The sequence below is a fragment of the Stegodyphus dumicola genome, chromosome 10 (genome assembly GCF_044657685.1).
Source record: "Stegodyphus dumicola isolate Sdum_Otavi_A_Nest chromosome 10, ASM4465768v1".
Taxonomy (NCBI): Eukaryota; Metazoa; Arthropoda; class Arachnida; order Araneae; family Eresidae; genus Stegodyphus; species Stegodyphus dumicola.
Genome location: NC_140777.1, coordinates 1,436,685 through 1,455,454, shown reverse-complemented (window position 1 = coordinate 1,455,454; position 18,770 = coordinate 1,436,685).

Genomic DNA, 18,770 nt, shown 5'->3' with positions numbered 1-18,770 from the left:
CCCCGAAGACATAGAACGCCTTCCTCGAAGACGTAGAACGCCCCCCTCGAAGACTTAGAACGCCCCCCTCGAAGACTTAGAACGGCCCCCTCGAAGACATAGAACGCCCCCCTCGAAGACTTAGATCGCCCCCTCGAAGACGTAGAACGCCCCGCTCGAAGACTTAGAACGCCCCCTCGAAGACTTAAAACGCCCCCTTCGAAGACTTAGAACGCCCCTGCGATAACTTAGAACGCCCCCCTCGAAGAATTTGATCGCCCCCTCGAAGACTTAGAACGCCCCGCTCGAAGACGCCACTCTCCAAGACTTAGAACGAACCTCTCGAAGACTTAGATCGCCCCCTCGAAGACTTAGAACGCCCCGCTCGAAGACTTAGAACGCCCCCTCGAAGAATTGGAACGTCCCCCTCGAAGACACAGAACGCCCCCCTCGAAGACTTAGAACGCCCCGCTCGAAGACTTAGAACGCCCCCTCGAAGACTTAGAACGATCCCTTCGAAGATTTAGAACGCCCCCGCGAAGACTTAGAAAGCCCCCCTCGAAGACTTAGCACGCCCCCTCGAAGATTTAGGATGCCCCCCCTCGGAGACTTATGACGCCCCCCTCGAAGACTTAAAACGCACCACTCGAAGACTTAGAACGCCCCACTCAAAGACATAGAACGCCCCCTCGGAGACTTGGAACGCCCCCTTCGAAGACTTAGAACGTCGGCGCGAAGACTTAGAACGCCCCCTCGAAGTGTTAGAATGTCCCCTTGCCCCCCAAGAAGACTTAGAACGCCCCCTGGAAGACTTAGAACGCCCCCGCGAAGACTTAGAACGCCCCCTCGAAGACTTAGAACGCGCCCTCGAAGACTTAGAATCCTTTTCAAGACTTAGAACGAACCCTCGAACATTTAGAATGCCCCCTCGAAGACTTCGAATTCCCTTCTCGAAGACTTAGAACGCCCCCCTCGAAGACTTAGAACGTCCTTCTCGAAGACTTAGATTCCTTTCCAAGACTTACAAAGCCCCCTCGAACATTTAGAATGCCCCCTCGAAGACATAGAATTCCCTTCTCGAAGACTTAGAACGCCCTCCTCGAAGACGTAGAACGCCCCACTCGAAGACTTAGAACGCCCCCCCTCGAAGACTTAGAACGACCCCCTCGAAGACATAGAACGCCCCCCTCGAAGACTTAGATCGCCCCCTCGAAGACTTAGAACGCCCCGCTCGAAGACTTAGAACGCTCCGCTCGAAGACTTAGAACGCCCACTCGAAGACTTGGAACGCCCCCTTCGAAGACTTAGAACGCCCCCTCGAAGACTTAGAATCCTTTCCAAGACTGAGAACGCCCCCTCGAACATTTAGAATGCCTCCTCGAAGACTTCGAATTCCCTTCTCGAAGACTTAGAACGCCCTCCTCGAAGACGTAGAACGCCCCCACTCGAAGACTTAGAACGCCCCCCTCGAAGACTTAGAACAGCCCCCTCGAAGACATAGAACGCCCCCCTCGAAGACTTAGATCGCCCCCTCGAAGACTAAGAACGCCCCGCTCGAAGACTTAGAACGCCCACTCGAAGACTTGGAACGCAATCTTCGAAGACTTAGAACGCCCCCTCGAAGACTTAGAATCCTTTCCAAGACTGAGAACGCCCCCTCGAACATTTAGAATGTCCCCTCGAAAACTTTGAATTCCCTTCTCGAAGACTTAGAACGCCCTCCTCGAAGACGTAGAACGCCCCCCCTCGAAGACTTAGAACGGCCTCCTCGAAGACATAGAACGTCCCCCTCGAAGACTTAGAACGCTCCCCTTCAAGACTTGGAACGCCTCCCCCGAAAACTTAGAACGCCCCCCCGAAGACTTAGAACGCCTTCCTCGAAGACGTAGAACGCCCCCCTCGAAGACTTAGAACGCCCCCCTCGAAGACTTAGAACGGCCCCCTCGAAGACATAGAACGCCCCTCTCGAAGACTTAGATCGCCACCTCGAAGACGTAGAACGCCCCGCTCGAAGACTTAGAACGCCCCCTCTAAGACTTAAAACGCCCCCTTCCAAGACTTAGAACGCCCCCGCGAATACTTAGAACGCCCCCCTCGAAGACTTTGATCGCCCCCTCGAAGAATTAGAATGCTCCCTCGAAGACTTAGAATCCCTTCGAAGACTTAAAATGTCCCCTCCCCCGTCCAAGACTTAGAACACCCCCTCCGAAGACATAGAACGCCCCCCGATGTCTTAGAACGCCACCCTCCAAGACTTAGAACGACCCTCTCGAAGACTTAGAACGCCCCGCTCGAAGACTTAGAACGCCTCCTCGAAGAATTGGAACGGCCCCTTCGAAGACTTAGAACGTCCCCGCGAAGACTTGGAATCCTTTCCAAGACTTAGAACGCCCCCTCGAACATTTAGAATGCCCCCTCGAAGACTTCGAATTCCCTTCTCGAAGACTCAGAACGCCCTCCTCAAAGACGTAGAACGCCCCCACTCGAAGACTTAGAACGCCCCCCTCGAAGACTTAGAACGCCCCCTTCGAAGACTTAGAACGTCCCCCTCGAAGACACAGAACGCCCCCCTCGAAGACTTAGATCGCCCCCTCGAAGACTTAGAACGCCCCGCTCGAAGACTTAGAACGCCCCCTCGAAGACTTAGAACGATCCCTCGAAGACTTAGAATCCCTTCGAAGATTTAGAACGATCCCGCGAAGACACAGAACGCCCCCCTCGAAGACTTAGATCGCCCCCTCGAAGACTTAGAACGCCCCGCTCGAAGACGCCACTCTCCAAGACTTAGAACGACCCTCTCGAAGACTTAGATCGCCCCCTCGAAGACTTAGAACGCCCCGCTCGAAGACTTAGAACGCCCCCTCGAAGAATTGGAACGTCCCCCTCGAAGACACAGAACGCCCCCCTCGAAGACTTAGATCGCCCCCTCGAAGACTTAGAACGCCCCGCTCGAAGACTTAGAACGCCCCCTCGAAGACTTAGAACGATCCCTTCGAAGATTTAGAACGCCCCCGCGAAGACTTAGAAAGCCCCCCTCGAAGACTTAGCACGCCCCCTCGAAGATTTAGGATGCCCCCCTCGGAGACTTATGACGCCCCCCTCGAAGACTTAAAACGCACCACTCGAAGACTTAGAACGCCCCCCTCGAAGACATAGAACGCCCCCTCGGAGACATGGAACGCCCCCTTCGAAGACTTAGAACGTCGGCGCGAAGACTTAGAACGCCCCCCTCGAAGACTTAGCACGCCCCCTCGAAGTGTTAGAATGTCCCCTTGCCCCCCAAGAAGACTTAGAACGCCCCCTGGAAGACTTAGAACGCCCCCGCGAAGACTTAGAACGCCCCCCTCGAAGACTTAGAACGCGCCCTCGAAGACTTAGAATCCTTTTCAAGACTTAGAACGAACCCTCGAACATTTAGAATGCCCCCTCGAAGACTTCGAATTCCCTTCTCGAAGACTTAGAACGCCCCCCTCGAAGACTTAGAACGTCCTCCTCGAAGACTTAGATTCCTTTCCAAGACTTACAAAGCCCCCTCGAACATTTAGAATGCCCCCTCGAAGACATAGAATTCCCTTCTCGAAGACTTAGAACGCCCTCCTCGAAGACGTAGAACGCCCCACTCGAAGACTTAGGACGCCCCCCCTCGAAGACTTAGAACGACCCCCTCGAAGACATAGAACGCCCCCCTCGAAGACTTAGATCGCCCCCTCGAAGACTTAGAACGCCCCGCTCGAAGACTTAGAACGCCCCGCTCGAAGACTTAGAACGCCCACTCGAAGACTTGGAACGCCCCCTTCGAAGACTGAGAACGCCCACTCGAAGACTTAGAATCCTTTCCAAGACTGAGAACGCCCCCTCGAACATTTATAATGCCTCCTCGAAGACTTCGAATTCCCTTCTCGAAGACTTAGAACGCCCTCCTCGAAGACGTAGAACGCCCCCACTCGAAGACTTAGAACGCCCCCCTCGAAGACTTAGAACAGCCCCCTCGAAGACATAGAACGCCCCCCTCGAAGACTTAGATCGCCCCCTCGAAGACTAAGAACGCCCCGCTCGAAGACTTTGTCCCCTCGAAAACTTTGAATTCCCTTCTCGAAGACTTAGAACGCCCTCCTCGAAGACGTAGAACGCCCCCCCTCGAAGACTTAGAACGGCCTCCTCGAAGACATAGAACGCCCCCCTCGAAGACTTAGAACGCTCCCCTTCAAGACTTGGAACGCCTCCCCCGAAAACTTAGAACGCCCCCCGAAGACTTAGAACGTCTTCCTCGAAGACGTAGAACGCCCCCCTCGAAGACTTAGAACGCCCCCCTCGAAGACTTAGAACGGCCCCCTCGAAGACATAGAACGCCCCCCTCGAAGACTTAGATCGCCCCCTCGAAGACGTAGAACGCCCCGCTCGAAGACTTAGAACGCCCCCTTCGAAGACTTAGAACGTCCCCTTCGAAGACTTAGAACGTCCCCGCGAAGACTTAGAACGCCTCCTCGAAGACTTAGAATCCTTTCCAAGACTTAGAACGCCCCCTCGAACATTTAGAATGCCCCCTCGAAGACTTCGAATTCCCTTCTCGAAGACTTAGAACGCAATCCTCGAAGACGTAGAACGCCCCCCCTCGAAGACTTAGAACACCCCCCTCGAAGACTTAGAATCCTTTCCAAGACTTAGAACGCCCCCTTGAACATTTAGAATGCCCCCTCGAAGACATAGAATTCCCTTCTCGAAGACTTAGAACGCCCTCCTCGAAGACGTAGAACGCCCTCCTCGAAGACGTAGAACGCCCTCCTCGAAGACGTAGAAGGCCCCCACTCGAAGACTTAGAACGCCCCCCTCGAAGACATAGAACGCCCCCTCGAAGACTTGGAACGCCCCCTTCGAAGACCTAGAACGTCCCCGCGAAGACTTAGAACGCCCCCCTCGAAGACTTAGCACGCCCCCTCGAAGTCTTAGAATGTCCCCTTGCCCCCCAAGAAGACTTAGAACGCCCCCTGGAAGACTTAGAACGCCCCCGCGAAGACTTAGAACGCCCCCATCGAAGACTTAGAACGCGCCCTCGAAGACTTAGAATCCTTTTCAAGACTTAGAACGCCCCCTCGAACATTTAGAATGCCCCCTCGAAGACTTCGAATTCCCTTCTCGAAGACTTAGAACGCCCCCGTCGAAGACATAGAACGCCCTCCTCGAAGACTTAGAATCCTTTCCAAGACTTACAACGCCCCCTCGAACATTTAGAATGCCCCCTCGAAGACATAGAATTCCCTTCTCGAAGACTTAGAACGCCCCCACTCGAAGACTTAGAACGCCCCCCTCGAAGACTTAGAACGACTACCTCGAAGACATAGAACGCCCCCTCGAAGACTTAGATCGCCCCCTCGAAGACTTAGAACGCCCCGCTCGAAGACTTAGAACGCCCCGCTCGAAGACTTAGAACGCCCACTCGAAGACTTGGAACGCCCCCTTCGAAGACTTAGAACGCCCCTCGAAGACTTAGAATCCTTTCCAAGACTGAGAACGCCCCCTCGAACATTTAGAATGCCCCCTCGAAGACTTCGAATTCCCTTCTCGAAGACTTAGAACGCCCTCCTCGAAGACGTAGAACGCCCCCACTCGAAGACTTAGAACGCCCCCCTCGAAGACTTAGAACCGCCCCCTCGAAGACATAGAACGCCCCCCTCGAAGACTTAGATCGCCCCCTCGAAGACTTAGGACGCCCCGCTCGAAGACTTAGAACGCCCCCTCGAAGACTTAGAACGCCCACCTCGAAGACTTAGAATCCTTTCCAAGAATTAGAACGCCCCTCTCGAAGACATAAAACGCCCCCCTCGAAGACATAGAACGCCCCCCTCGAAGACTTAGATCGCCCCCTCGAAGATTTAGAACGCCCCGCTCGAAGACTTAGAACGCCCCCTCGAAGACTTGTAACGCGCCCTTCGAAGACTTAGAACGCCCCGTCGAAGACTTAGAATACCCAGTCGAAGATTCAGAATGCCCCCTCGAAGACTTAGAATCCCTTCGAAGACTTAGAATGTCCCCTCGCCCCTCGAAGGCATAGAATGCCCACTCGAAGACTTAGAATTCCCCCCTCGAAGATTTAGAATGCCCCCTCAAAGACTTAGAATCCTTTTCAAGACTTAGAATGCCCCCTCGAAAATTTAGAACGCCCCCTCGAAAATTTAGAATGCCCCCTCGAAGACTTAGAATTCCCTTCTCGAAGACTTTGAATGCCCTCCTCGAAGACTTAGAACGCTCCCCTCCAAGACTTAGAACGCCTCCCCCGAAGACTTAGAACGCCCCCCCGAAGAAATAGAACGTCTTCCTCGAAGACGTAGAACGCCCCCCTCGAAGACTTAGAACGCCCCCCTCGAAGACTTAAAACGGCCCCCTCGAAGACATAGAACGCCCCACTCGAAGACTTAGATCGCCCCCTCGAAGACGTAGAACGCCCCGCTCGAAGACTTAGAACGCCCCCTCTAAGACTTAAAACGCCCCCTTCGAAGACTTAGAACGCCCCCGCGAAGACTTAGAACGCCCCCCTCGAAGACTTTGATCGCCCCCTCGAAGAATTAGAATGCTCCCTCGAAGACTTAGAATCCCTTCGAAGACTTACAATGTCCCCTCCCCCGTCCAAGACGTAGAACACCCCCTCCGAAGACATAGAACGCCCCCCGAAGTCTTAGAACGCCACCCTCCAAGACTTAGAACGACCCTCTCGAAGACTTAGATCGCCCCCTCGAAGACTTAGAACGCCCCGCTCGAAGACTTAGAACGCCCCCTCGAAGAATTGGAACGGCCCCTTCGAAGACTTAGAACGGCCCCGCGAAGATTTGGAATCCTTTCCAAGACTTAGAACGCCCCCTCGAACATTTAGAATGCCCCCTCGAAGACTTCGAATTCCCTTCTCGAAGACTCAGAACGCCCTCCTCAAAGACGTAGAACGCCCCCACTCGAAGACTTAGAACGCCCCCCTCGAAGACTTAGAACGCCCCCTTCGAAGACTTAGAACGTCCCCCTCGAAGACACAGAACGCCCCCCTCGAAGACTTAGATCGCCCCCTCGAAGACTTAGAACGCCCCCTCGAAGACTTAGAACGATCCCTTCGAAGATTTAGAACGCCCCCGCGAAGACTTAGAAAGCCCCCCTCGAAGACTTAGCACGCCCCCTCGAAGATTTAGGATGCCCCCCTCGGAGACTTATGACGCCCCCCTCGAAGACTTAAAACGCACCCCTCGAAGACTTAGAACGCCCTCTCGAAGACTTAGAACGCCCCGCTCGAAGACTTAGAACGCCCCCTCTAAGACTTAAAACGCCCCCTTCGAAGACTTAGAACGCCCCCGCGAAGACTGAGAACGCGCCCCTCGAAGACTTTGATCGCCCCCTCGAAGAATTAGAATGCCCCCTCGAAGACTTAGAATCCCTTCGAAGACTTACAATGTCTCCTCCCCCTCCAAGACTTAGAACGCCCCCCGAAGTCTTAGAATGCCACCCTTCAAGATTTAGAACGACCCTCTCGAAGACTTAGATCGCCCCCTCGAAGACTTAGAACGCCCCGCTCGAAGACTTAGAACGCCCCCTCGAAGACTTGGAACGCCCTCTTCGAAGACTTAGAACGTCCCCGCGAAGACTTAGAACGCCTCCTCGAAGACTTAGAATCCTTTCCAAGACTTGGAACGCCCCCTCGAACATTTAGAATGCCCCCTCGAAGACTTCGAATTCCCTTCTCGAAGACTTAGAACGCAATCCTCGAAGACGTAGAACGCCCCCCCTCGAAGACTTAGAACACCCCCCTCGAAGACTTAGAATCCTTTCCAAGACTTAGAACGCCCCCTTGAACATTTAGAATGCCCCCTCGAAGACATAGAATTCCCTTCTCGAACACTTAGAACGCCCTCCTCGAAGACGTAGAACGCCCCCACTCGAAGACTTAGAACGCCCCCCTCGAAGACTTAGAACGCCCCCTCGAAGACTTAGAACCCCCCTTGAAGACTTAGAACGTCCCCTCGAAGACTTAGAACGCCCCCCTCGAAGACTTAGAACGCCCCCCTCGAAGACATAGAACGCCCCCCTCGAAGACTTAGATCGCCCCCTCGAAGACTTAGAACGCCCCGCTCGAAGACTTAGAACGCCCCCTCGAAGACTTGGAACGCCCCGTCGAAGATTTAGAATGCCCCTCGAAGACTTAGAATCCTTTTCAAGACTTAGAATGCCCCCTCGAAAATTTAGAACGCCCCCTCGAAAATTTAGAATGCCCCCTCGAAGACTTAGAACGCTCCCCACCAAGACTTAGAACGCCTCCCCCGAAGACTTAGAACGCCCCCCCGAAGACATAGAACGCCTTCCTCGAAGACGTAGAACGCCCCCCTCGAAGACTTAGAACGCCCCCCTCGAAGACTTAGAACGCCCCCGCGAAGACTTAGAACGCCCCCCTCGAAGACTTTGATCGCCCCCTCGAAGAATTAGAATGCCCCCTCGAAGACTTAGAAGCCCTTCGAAGACTTACAATGTCCCCTCCCCCCTCCAAGACTTAGAACGCCCCCCGAAGTCTTAGAACGCCACCCTCCAAGACTTAGAACGACCCTCTCGAAGACTTAGATCGCCCCTCGAAGAATTAGAACGCCCCGCTCGAAGACTTAGAACGCCCCCTGGAAGAATTGGAACGGCCCCTTCGAAGACTTAGAACGCCCCCTCGAAGACTTGGAATCCTTTCCAAGACTTAGAACGCCCCCTCGAACATTTAGAATGCCCCCTCGAAGACTTCGAATTCCCTTCTCGAAGACTTAGAACGCCCTCCTCGAAGACGTAGAACGCCCCCCCTCGAAGACTTAAAACGCCCCCCTCGAAGACTTAGAATTTTTTCCAAGACTTAGAACGCCCCTTGAACATTTAGAATGCCGCCTCGAAGACATAGAATTCCCTTCTCGAAGACTTAGAACGCCCCTTGAACATTTAGAATGCCCCCTCGAAGACATAGAATTCCCTTCTCGAAGACTTAGAACGCCCTCCTCGAAGACGTAGAACGCCCCCACTCGAAGACTTAGAACGTCCCCCTCGAAGACTTAGAACGACCCCCTCGAAGACATAGAACGCCCGCTCGAAGACTTAGAACGCCCACTCGAAGACTTAGAACGCCCCCTTCGAAGACTTAGAACGTCTCCTTCGAAGACTTAGAACGTCCCCGCGAAGACTTAGAACGCCTCCTCGAAGACTTAGAATCCTTTCCAAGACTTAGAACGCCCCCTCGAACATTTAGAATGCCCCCTCGAAGACTTCGAATTCCCTTCTCGAAGACTTAGAACGCAATCCTCGAAGACGTAGAACGCCCCCCCTCGAAGACTTAGAACACCCCCCTCGAAGACTTAGAATCCTTTCCAAGACTTAGAACGCCCCCTTGAACATTTAGAATGCCCCCTCGAAGACATAGAATTCCCTTCTCGAAGACTTAGAACGCCCTCCTCGAAGACGTAGAACGCCCTCATCGAAGACGTAGAAGGCCCCCACTCGAAGACTTAGAACGCCCCCCTCGAAGACATAGAACGCCCCCTCGAAGACTTGGAACGCCCCCTTCGAAGACCTAGAACGTCCCCGCGAAGACTTAGAACGCCCCCCTCGAAGACTTAGCACGCCCCCTCGAAGTCTTAGAATGTCCCCTTGCCCCCCAAGAACACTTAGAACGCCCCCTGGAAGACTTAGAACGTCCCCGCGAAGACTTAGAACGCCCCCCTCGAAGACTTAGAACGCGCCCTCGAAGACTTAGAATCCTTTTCAAGACTTAGAACGCCCCCTCGAACATTTAGAATGCCCCCTCGAAGACTTCGAATTCCCTTCTCGAAGACTTAGAACGCCCCCGTCGAAGACATAGAACGCCCTCCTCGAAGACTTAGAATCCTTTCCAAGACTTACAACGCCCCCTCGAACATTTAGAATGCCCCCTCGAAGACTTCGAATTCCCTTCTCGAAGACTTAGAACGCAATCCTCGAAGACGTAGAACGCCCCCCCTCGAAGACTTAGAACACCCCCCTCGAAGACTTAGAATCCTTTCCAAGACTTAGAACGCCCCCTTGAACATTTAGAATGCCCCCTCGAAGACATAGAATTCCCTTCTCGAACACTTAGAACGCCCTCCTCGAAGACGTAGAACGCCCCCACTCGAAGACTTAGAACGCCCCCCTCGAAGACTTAGAACGCCCCCTCGAAGACTTAGAACCCCCCTTGAAGACTTAGAACGTCCCCTCGAAGACTTAGAACGCCCCCCTCGAAGACTTAGAACGCCCCCCTCGAAGACATAGAACGCCCCCCTCGAAGACTTAGATCGCCCCCTCGAAGACTTAGAACGCCCCGCTCGAAGACTTAGAACGCCCCCTCGAAGACTTGGAACGCCCCGTCGAAGATTTAGAATGCCCCTCGAAGACTTAGAATCCTTTTCAAGACTTAGAATGCCCCCTCGAAAATTTAGAACGCCCCCTCGAAAATTTAGAATGCCCCCTCGAAGACATAGAATTCCCTTCTCGAAGACTTAGAACGCCCTCCTCGAAGACGTAGAACGCCCTCATCGAAGACGTAGAAGGCCCCCACTCGAAGACTTAGAACGCCCCCCTCGAAGACATAGAACGCCCCCTCGAAGACTTGGAACGCCCCCTTCGAAGACCTAGAACGTCCCCGCGAAGACTTAGAACGCCCCCCTCGAAGACTTAGCACGCCCCCTCGAAGTCTTAGAATGTCCCCTTGCCCCCCAAGAACACTTAGAACGCCCCCTGGAAGACTTAGAACGTCCCCGCGAAGACTTAGAACGCCCCCCTCGAAGACTTAGAACGCGCCCTCGAAGACTTAGAATCCTTTTCAAGACTTAGAACGCCCCCTCGAACATTTAGAATGCCCCCTCGAAGACTTCGAATTCCCTTCTCGAAGACTTAGAACGCCCCCGTCGAAGACATAGAACGCCCTCCTCGAAGACTTAGAATCCTTTCCAAGACTTACAACGCCCCCTCGAACATTTAGAATGCCCCCTCGAAGACTTCGAATTCCCTTCTCGAAGACTTAGAACGCAATCCTCGAAGACGTAGAACGCCCCCCCTCGAAGACTTAGAACACCCCCCTCGAAGACTTAGAATCCTTTCCAAGACTTAGAACGCCCCCTTGAACATTTAGAATGCCCCCTCGAAGACATAGAATTCCCTTCTCGAACACTTAGAACGCCCTCCTCGAAGACGTAGAACGCCCCCACTCGAAGACTTAGAACGCCCCCCTCGAAGACTTAGAACGCCCCCTCGAAGACTTAGAACCCCCCTTGAAGACTTAGAACGTCCCCTCGAAGACTTAGAACGCCCCCCTCGAAGACTTAGAACGCCCCCCTCGAAGACATAGAACGCCCCCCTCGAAGACTTAGATCGCCCCCTCGAAGACTTAGAACGCCCCGCTCGAAGACTTAGAACGCCCCCTCGAAGACTTGGAACGCCCCGTCGAAGATTTAGAATGCCCCTCGAAGACTTAGAATCCTTTTCAAGACTTAGAATGCCCCCTCGAAAATTTAGAACGCCCCCTCGAAAATTTAGAATGCCCCCTCGAAGACTTAGAACGCTCCCCACCAAGACTTAGAACGCCTCCCCCGAAGACTTAGAACGCCCCCCCGAAGACATAGAACGCCTTCCTCAAAGACGTAGAACGCCCCCCTCGAAGACTTAGAACGCCCCCCTCGAAGACTTAGAACGCCCCCGCGAAGACTTAGAACGCCCCCCTCGAAGACTTTGATCGCCCCCTCGAAGAATTAGAATGCCCCCTCGAAGACTTAGAAGCCCTTCGAAGACTTACAATGTCCCCTCCCCCCTCCAAGACTTAGAACGCCCCCCGAAGTCTTAGAACGCCACCCTCCAAGACTTAGAACGACCCTCTCGAAGACTTAGATCGCCCCTCGAAGAATTAGAACGCCCCGCTCGAAGACTTAGAACGCCCCCTGGAAGAATTGGAACGGCCCCTTCGAAGACTTAGAACGCCCCCTCGAAGACTTGGAATCCTTTCCAAGACTTAGAACGCCCCCTCGAACATTTAGAATGCCCCCTCGAAGACTTCGAATTCCCTTCTCGAAGACTTAGAACGCCCTCCTCGAAGACGTAGAACGCCCCCCCTCGAAGACTTAAAACGCCCCCCTCGAAGACTTAGAATTTTTTCCAAGACTTAGAACGCCCCTTGAACATTTAGAATGCCGCCTCGAAGACATAGAATTCCCTTCTCGAAGACTTAGAACGCCCCTTGAACATTTAGAATGCCCCCTCGAAGACATAGAATTCCCTTCTCGAAGACTTAGAACGCCCTCCTCGAAGACGTAGAACGCCCCCACTCGAAGACTTAGAACGTCCCCCTCGAAGACTTAGAACGACCCCCTCGAAGACATAGAACGCCCGCTCGAAGACTTAGAACGCCCACTCGAAGACTTAGAACGCCCCCTTCGAAGACTTAGAACGTCCCCTTCGAAGACTTAGAACGTCCCCGCGAAGACTTAGAACGCCTCCTCGAAGACTTAGAATCCTTTCCAAGACTTAGAACGCCCCCTCGAACATTTAGAATGCCCCCTCGAAGACTTCGAATTCCCTTCTCGAAGACTTAGAACGCAATCCTCGAAGACGTAGAACGCCCCCCCTCGAAGACTTAGAACACCCCCCTCGAAGACTTAGAATCCTTTCCAAGACTTAGAACGCCCCCTTGAACATTTAGAATGCCCCCTCGAAGACATAGAATTCCCTTCTCGAAGACTTAGAACGCCCTCCTCGAAGACGTAGAACGCCCTCATCGAAGACGTAGAAGGCCCCCACTCGAAGACTTAGAACGCCCCCCTCGAAGACATAGAACGCCCCCTCGAAGACTTGGAACGCCCCCTTCGAAGACCTAGAACGTCCCCGCGAAGACTTAGAACGCCCCCCTCGAAGACTTAGCACGCCCCCTCGAAGTCTTAGAATGTCCCCTTGCCCCCCAAGAACACTTAGAACGCCCCCTGGAAGACTTAGAACGTCCCCGCGAAGACTTAGAACGCCCCCCTCGAAGACTTAGAACGCGCCCTCGAAGACTTAGAATCCTTTTCAAGACTTAGAACGCCCCCTCGAACATTTAGAATGCCCCCTCGAAGACTTCGAATTCCCTTCTCGAAGACTTAGAACGCCCCCGTCGAAGACATAGAACGCCCTCCTCGAAGACTTAGAATCCTTTCCAAGACTTACAACGCCCCCTCGAACATTTAGAATGCCCCCTCGAAGACATAGAATTCCCTTCTCGAAGACTTAGAACGCCCTCCTCGAAGACGTAGAACGCCCCACTCGAAGACTTAGAACGCCCCCCTCGAAGACTTAGAACGACTCCCTCGAAGACATAGAACGCCCCCTCGAAGACTTAGATCGCCCCGCTCGAAGACTTAGAACGCCCCGCTCGAAGACTTAGAACGCCCACTCGAAGACTTGGAACGCCCCCTTCGAAGACTTAGAACGCCCCTCGAAGACTTAGAATCCTTTCCAAGACTGAGAACGCCCCCTCGAACATTTAGAATGCCCCCTCGAAGACTTCGAATTCCCTTCTCGAAGACTTAGAACGCCCTCCTCGAAGACGTAGAACGCCCCCCTCCAAGACTCAGAACGCCCTCCTCGAAGACTTAGAATCCTTTCCAAGACTTAGAACGCCCCCTCGAACATTTAGAATGCCCCCTCGAAGACATAGAATTCCCTTCTCGAAGACTTAGAACGCCCTCCTCGAAGACGTAGAACGCCCCCACTCGAAGACTTAGAACGCCCCCCTCGAAGACTTAGAACAGCCCCCTCGAAGACATAGAACGCCCCCCTCGAAGACTTAGATCGCCCCCTCGAAGACTTAGGACGCCCCGCTCGAAGACTTAGAACGCCCAATCGAAGACTTGGAACGCCCCCTTCGAAGACTTAGAACGCCCCCTCGAAGACTTAGAATCCTTTCCAAGACTGAGAACGCCCCCTCGAACATTTAGAATGCCCCCTCGAAAACTTCGAATTCCCTTCTCGAAGACTTAGAACGCCCTCCTCGAAGACGTAGAACGCCCCATCGAAGACTTAGAACGCCCACCTCGAAGACTTAGAATCCTTTCCAAGACTTAGAACGCCCCTCTCGAAGACATAAAACGCCCCCCTCGAAGACATAGAACGCCCCCCTCGAAGACTTAGATCGCCCCCTCGAAGATTTAGAACGCCCCGCTCGAAGACTTAGAACGCCCCCTCGAAGACTTGTAACGCGCCCTTCGAAGACTTAGAACGCCCCGTCGAAGACTTAGAATACCCAGTCGAAGATTCAGAATGCCCCCTCGAAGACTTAGAATCCCTTCGAAGACTTAGAATGTCCCCTCGAAGGCTTAGAATGCCCACTCGAAGACTTAGAATTCCCCCCTCGAAGATTTAGAATGCCCCCTCGAAGACTTAGAATTCCCTTCTCGAAGACTTTGAATGCCGTCCTCGAAGACTTAGAACGCTCCCCTCCAAGACTTAGAACGCCTCCCCTCGAAGACTTAAAACGGCCCCCTCGAAGACATAGAACGCCCCACTCGAAGACTTAGATCGCCCCCTCGAAGACGTAGAACGCCCCGCTCGAAGACTTAAAACGCCCCCTTCGAAGACTTAGAACGTCCCCGCGAAGACTTAGAACGCCCCCCTCGAAGACTTTGATCGCCCCCTCGAAGAATTAGAATGCTCCCTCGAAGACTTAGAATTCCTTCGAAGACTTACAATGTCCCCTCCCCCGTCCAAGAAGTAGAACACCCCCTCCGAACACATAGAACGCCCCCCGAAGTCTTAGAACGCCACCCTCCAAGACTTAGAACGACCCTCTCGAAGACTTAGATCGCCCCCTCGAAGACTTAGAACGCCCCGCTCGAAGACTTAGAACGCCCCCTCGAAGAATTGGAACGGCTCCTTCGAAGACTTAGAACGTCCCCGCGAAGACTTGGAATCCTTTCCAAGACTTAGAACGCCCCCTCGAACATTTAGAATGCCCCCTCGAAGACTTCGAATTCCCTTCTCAAAGACTCAGAACGCCCTCCTCAAAGACGTAGAACGCCCCCACTCGAAGACTTAGAACGCCCCCCTCGAAGACTTAGAACGCCCCCTTCGAAGACTTAGAACGTCCCCCTCGAAGACACAGAACGCCCCCCTCGAAGACTTAGATCGCCCCCTCGAAGACTTAGAACGCCCCCTCGAAGACTTGGAACGCCCCCTTCGAAGACTTAGAACGCCCCCTCGAAGACTTAGAATCCTTTCCAAGACTGAGAACGCCCCCTCGAACATTTAGAATGCCCCCTCGAAAACTTCGAATTCCCTTCTCGAAGACTTAGAACGCCCTCCTCGAAGACGTAGAACGCCCCATCGAAGACTTAGAACGCCCACCTCGAAGACTTAGAATCCTTTCCAAGACTTAGAACGCCCCTCTCGAAGACATAAAACGCCCCCCTCGAAGACATAGAACGCCCCCCTCGAAGACTTAGATCGCCCCCTCGAAGATTTAGAACGCCCCGCTCGAAGACTTAGAACGCCCCCTCGAAGACTTGTAACGCGCCCTTCGAAGACTTAGAACGCCCCGTCGAAGACTTAGAATACCCAGTCGAAGATTCAGAATGCCCCCTCGAAGACTTAGAATCCCTTCGAAGACTTAGAATGTCCCCTCGAAGGCTTAGAATGCCCACTCGAAGACTTAGAATTCCCCCCTCGAAGATTTAGAATGCCCCCTCGAAGACTTAGAATTCCCTTCTCGAAGACTTTGAATGCCGTCCTCGAAGACTTAGAACGCTCCCCTCCAAGACTTAGAACGCCTCCCCTCGAAGACTTAAAACGGCCCCCTCGAAGACATAGAACGCCCCACTCGAAGACTTAGATCGCCCCCTCGAAGACGTAGAACGCCCCGCTCGAAGACTTAAAACGCCCCCTTCGAAGACTTAGAACGTCCCCGCGAAGACTTAGAACGCCCCCCTCGAAGACTTTGATCGCCCCCTCGAAGAATTAGAATGCTCCCTCGAAGACTTAGAATTCCTTCGAAGACTTACAATGTCCCCTCCCCCGTCCAAGAAGTAGAACACCCCCTCCGAACACATAGAACGCCCCCCGAAGTCTTAGAACGCCACCCTCCAAGACTTAGAACGACCCTCTCGAAGACTTAGATCGCCCCCTCGAAGACTTAGAACGCCCCGCTCGAAGACTTAGAACGCCCCCTCGAAGAATTGGAACGGCTCCTTCGAAGACTTAGAACGTCCCCGCGAAGACTTGGAATCCTTTCCAAGACTTAGAACGCCCCCTCGAACATTTAGAATGCCCCCTCGAAGACTTCGAATTCCCTTCTCAAAGACTCAGAACGCCCTCCTCAAAGACGTAGAACGCCCCCACTCGAAGACTTAGAACGCCCCCCTCGAAGACTTAGAACGCCCCCTTCGAAGACTTAGAACGTCCCCCTCGAAGACACAGAACGCCCCCCTCGAAGACTTAGATCGCCCCCTCGAAGACTTAGAACGCCCCCTCGAAGACTTAGAACGATCCCTTCGAAGATTTAGAACGCCCCCGCGAAGACTTAGAAAGCCCCCCTCGAAGACTTAGCACGCCCCCTCGAAGATTTAGGATGCCCCCTCGGAGACTTATGACGCCCCCCTCGAAGACTTAAAACGCACCCCTCGAAGACTTAGAACGCCCCCCTCGAAGACATAGAACGCCCCCTCGGAGACTTGGAACGCCCCCTTCGAAGACTTAGAACGTCCCCGCGAAGACTTAGAACGCCCCGCTCGAAGACTTAGCACGCCCCCTCGAAGTCTTAGAATGTCCCCTTGCCCCCCAAGAAGACTTAGAACGCCCCCTGGAAGACTTAGAACGCCCCCGCGAAGACTTAGAACTCCCCCCTCGAAGACTTAGAACGCGCCCTCGAAGACTTAGAATCCTTTTCAAGACTTAGAACGCCCCCTCGAACATTTAGAATGCCCCCTCGAAGACTTCGAATTCCCTTCTCGAAGACTTAGAACGCCCCCCTCGAAGACATAGAACGCCCTCCTCGAAGACTTAGAATCCTTTCCAAGACTTACAACGCCCCCTCGAACATTTAGAATGCCCCCTCGAAGACTTCGAATTCCCTTCTCGAAGACTTAGAACGCCCCCCTCGAAGACTTAGAACGTCCTCCTCGAAGACTTAGAATCCTTTCCAAGACTGAGAACGCCCCCTCGAACATTTAGAATGCCTCCTCGAAGACTTCGAATTCCCTTCTCGAAGACTTAGAACGCCCTCCTCGAAGACGTAGAACGCCCCCCTCGAAGACTCGAAACGCCCTCCTCGAAGACTTAGAATCCTTTCCAAGACTTAGAACGCCCCCTCGAACATTTAGAATGCCCCCTCGAACACATAGAATTCCCTTCTCGGAGACTTAGAACGCCCTCCTCGAAGACGTAGAACGCCCCCACTCGAAGACTTAGAACGCCCTCTCGAAGACTTAGAACGCCCCCTTCGAAGACTTAGAACGTCCCCCTCGAAGACACAGAACGCCCCCCTCGAAGACTTACATCGCCCCCTCGAAGACTTAGAACGCCCCGCTCGAAGACTTTGATCGCACCCTCGAAGAATTAGAATGCCCCCTCGAAGACTTAGAATCCCTTCGAAGACTTACAATGTCTCCTCCCCCCTCCAAGACTTAGAACGCCCCCTCCGAAGACTTAGAACGCCCCCCGAAGTCTTAGAATGCCACCCTCCAAGATTTAGAACGACCCTCTCGAAGACTTAGATCGCCCCCTCGAAGACTTAGAACGCCCCGCTCGAAGACTTAGAACGCCCCCTCGAAGACTTGGAACGCCCCCTTCGAAGACTTAGAACGTCCCCGCGAAGACTTAGAACGCCTCCTCGAAGACTTAGAATCCTTTCCAAGACTTAGAACGCCCCCTCGAACGTTTAGAATGCCCCCTCGAAGACTTCGAATTCCCTTCTCGAAGACTTAGAACGCAATCCTCGAAGACGTAGAACGCCCCTCCTCGAAGACTTAGAACACCCCCCTCGAAGACTTAGAATCCTTTCCAAGACTTAGAACGCCCCTCTTGAACATTTAGAATGCCCCCTCGAAGACATAGAATTCCCTTCTCGAAGACTTAGAACGCCCTCCTCGAAGACGTAGAACGCCCTCCTCGAAGACGTAGAAGGCCCCCACTCGAAGACTTAGAACGCCCCCCTCGAAGACATAGAACGCCCCTTCGAAGGCTTGGAACGCCCCCTTCGAAGACTTAGAACGTCCCCGCGAAGACTTAGAACGCCCCCCTCGAAGACTTAGAACGCGCCCTCGAAGACTTAGAATCCTTTTCAAGACTTAGAACGCCCCCTCGAACATTTAGAATGCCCCCTCGAAGACTTCGAATTCCCTTCTCGAAGACTTAGAACGCCCCCGTCGAAGACATAGAACGCCCTCCTCGAAGACTTAGAATCCTTTCCAAGACTTACAACGCCCGCTCGAACATTTAGAATGCCCCCTCGAAGACATAGAATTCCCTTCTCGAAGACTTAGAACGCCCTCCTCGAAGACGTAGAACGCCCCACTCGAAGACTTAGAACGCCCCCCTCGAAGACTTAGAACGACTCCCTCGAAGACATAGAACGCCCCCTCGAAGACTTAGATCGCCCCGCTCGAAGACTTAGAACGCCCCGCTCGAAGACTTAGAACGCCCACTCGAAGACTTGGAACGCCCCCTTCGAAGACTTAGAACGCCCCTCGAAGACTTAGAATCCTTTCCAAGACTGAGAACGCCCCCTCGAACATTTAGAATGCCCCCTCGAAGACTTCGAATTCCCT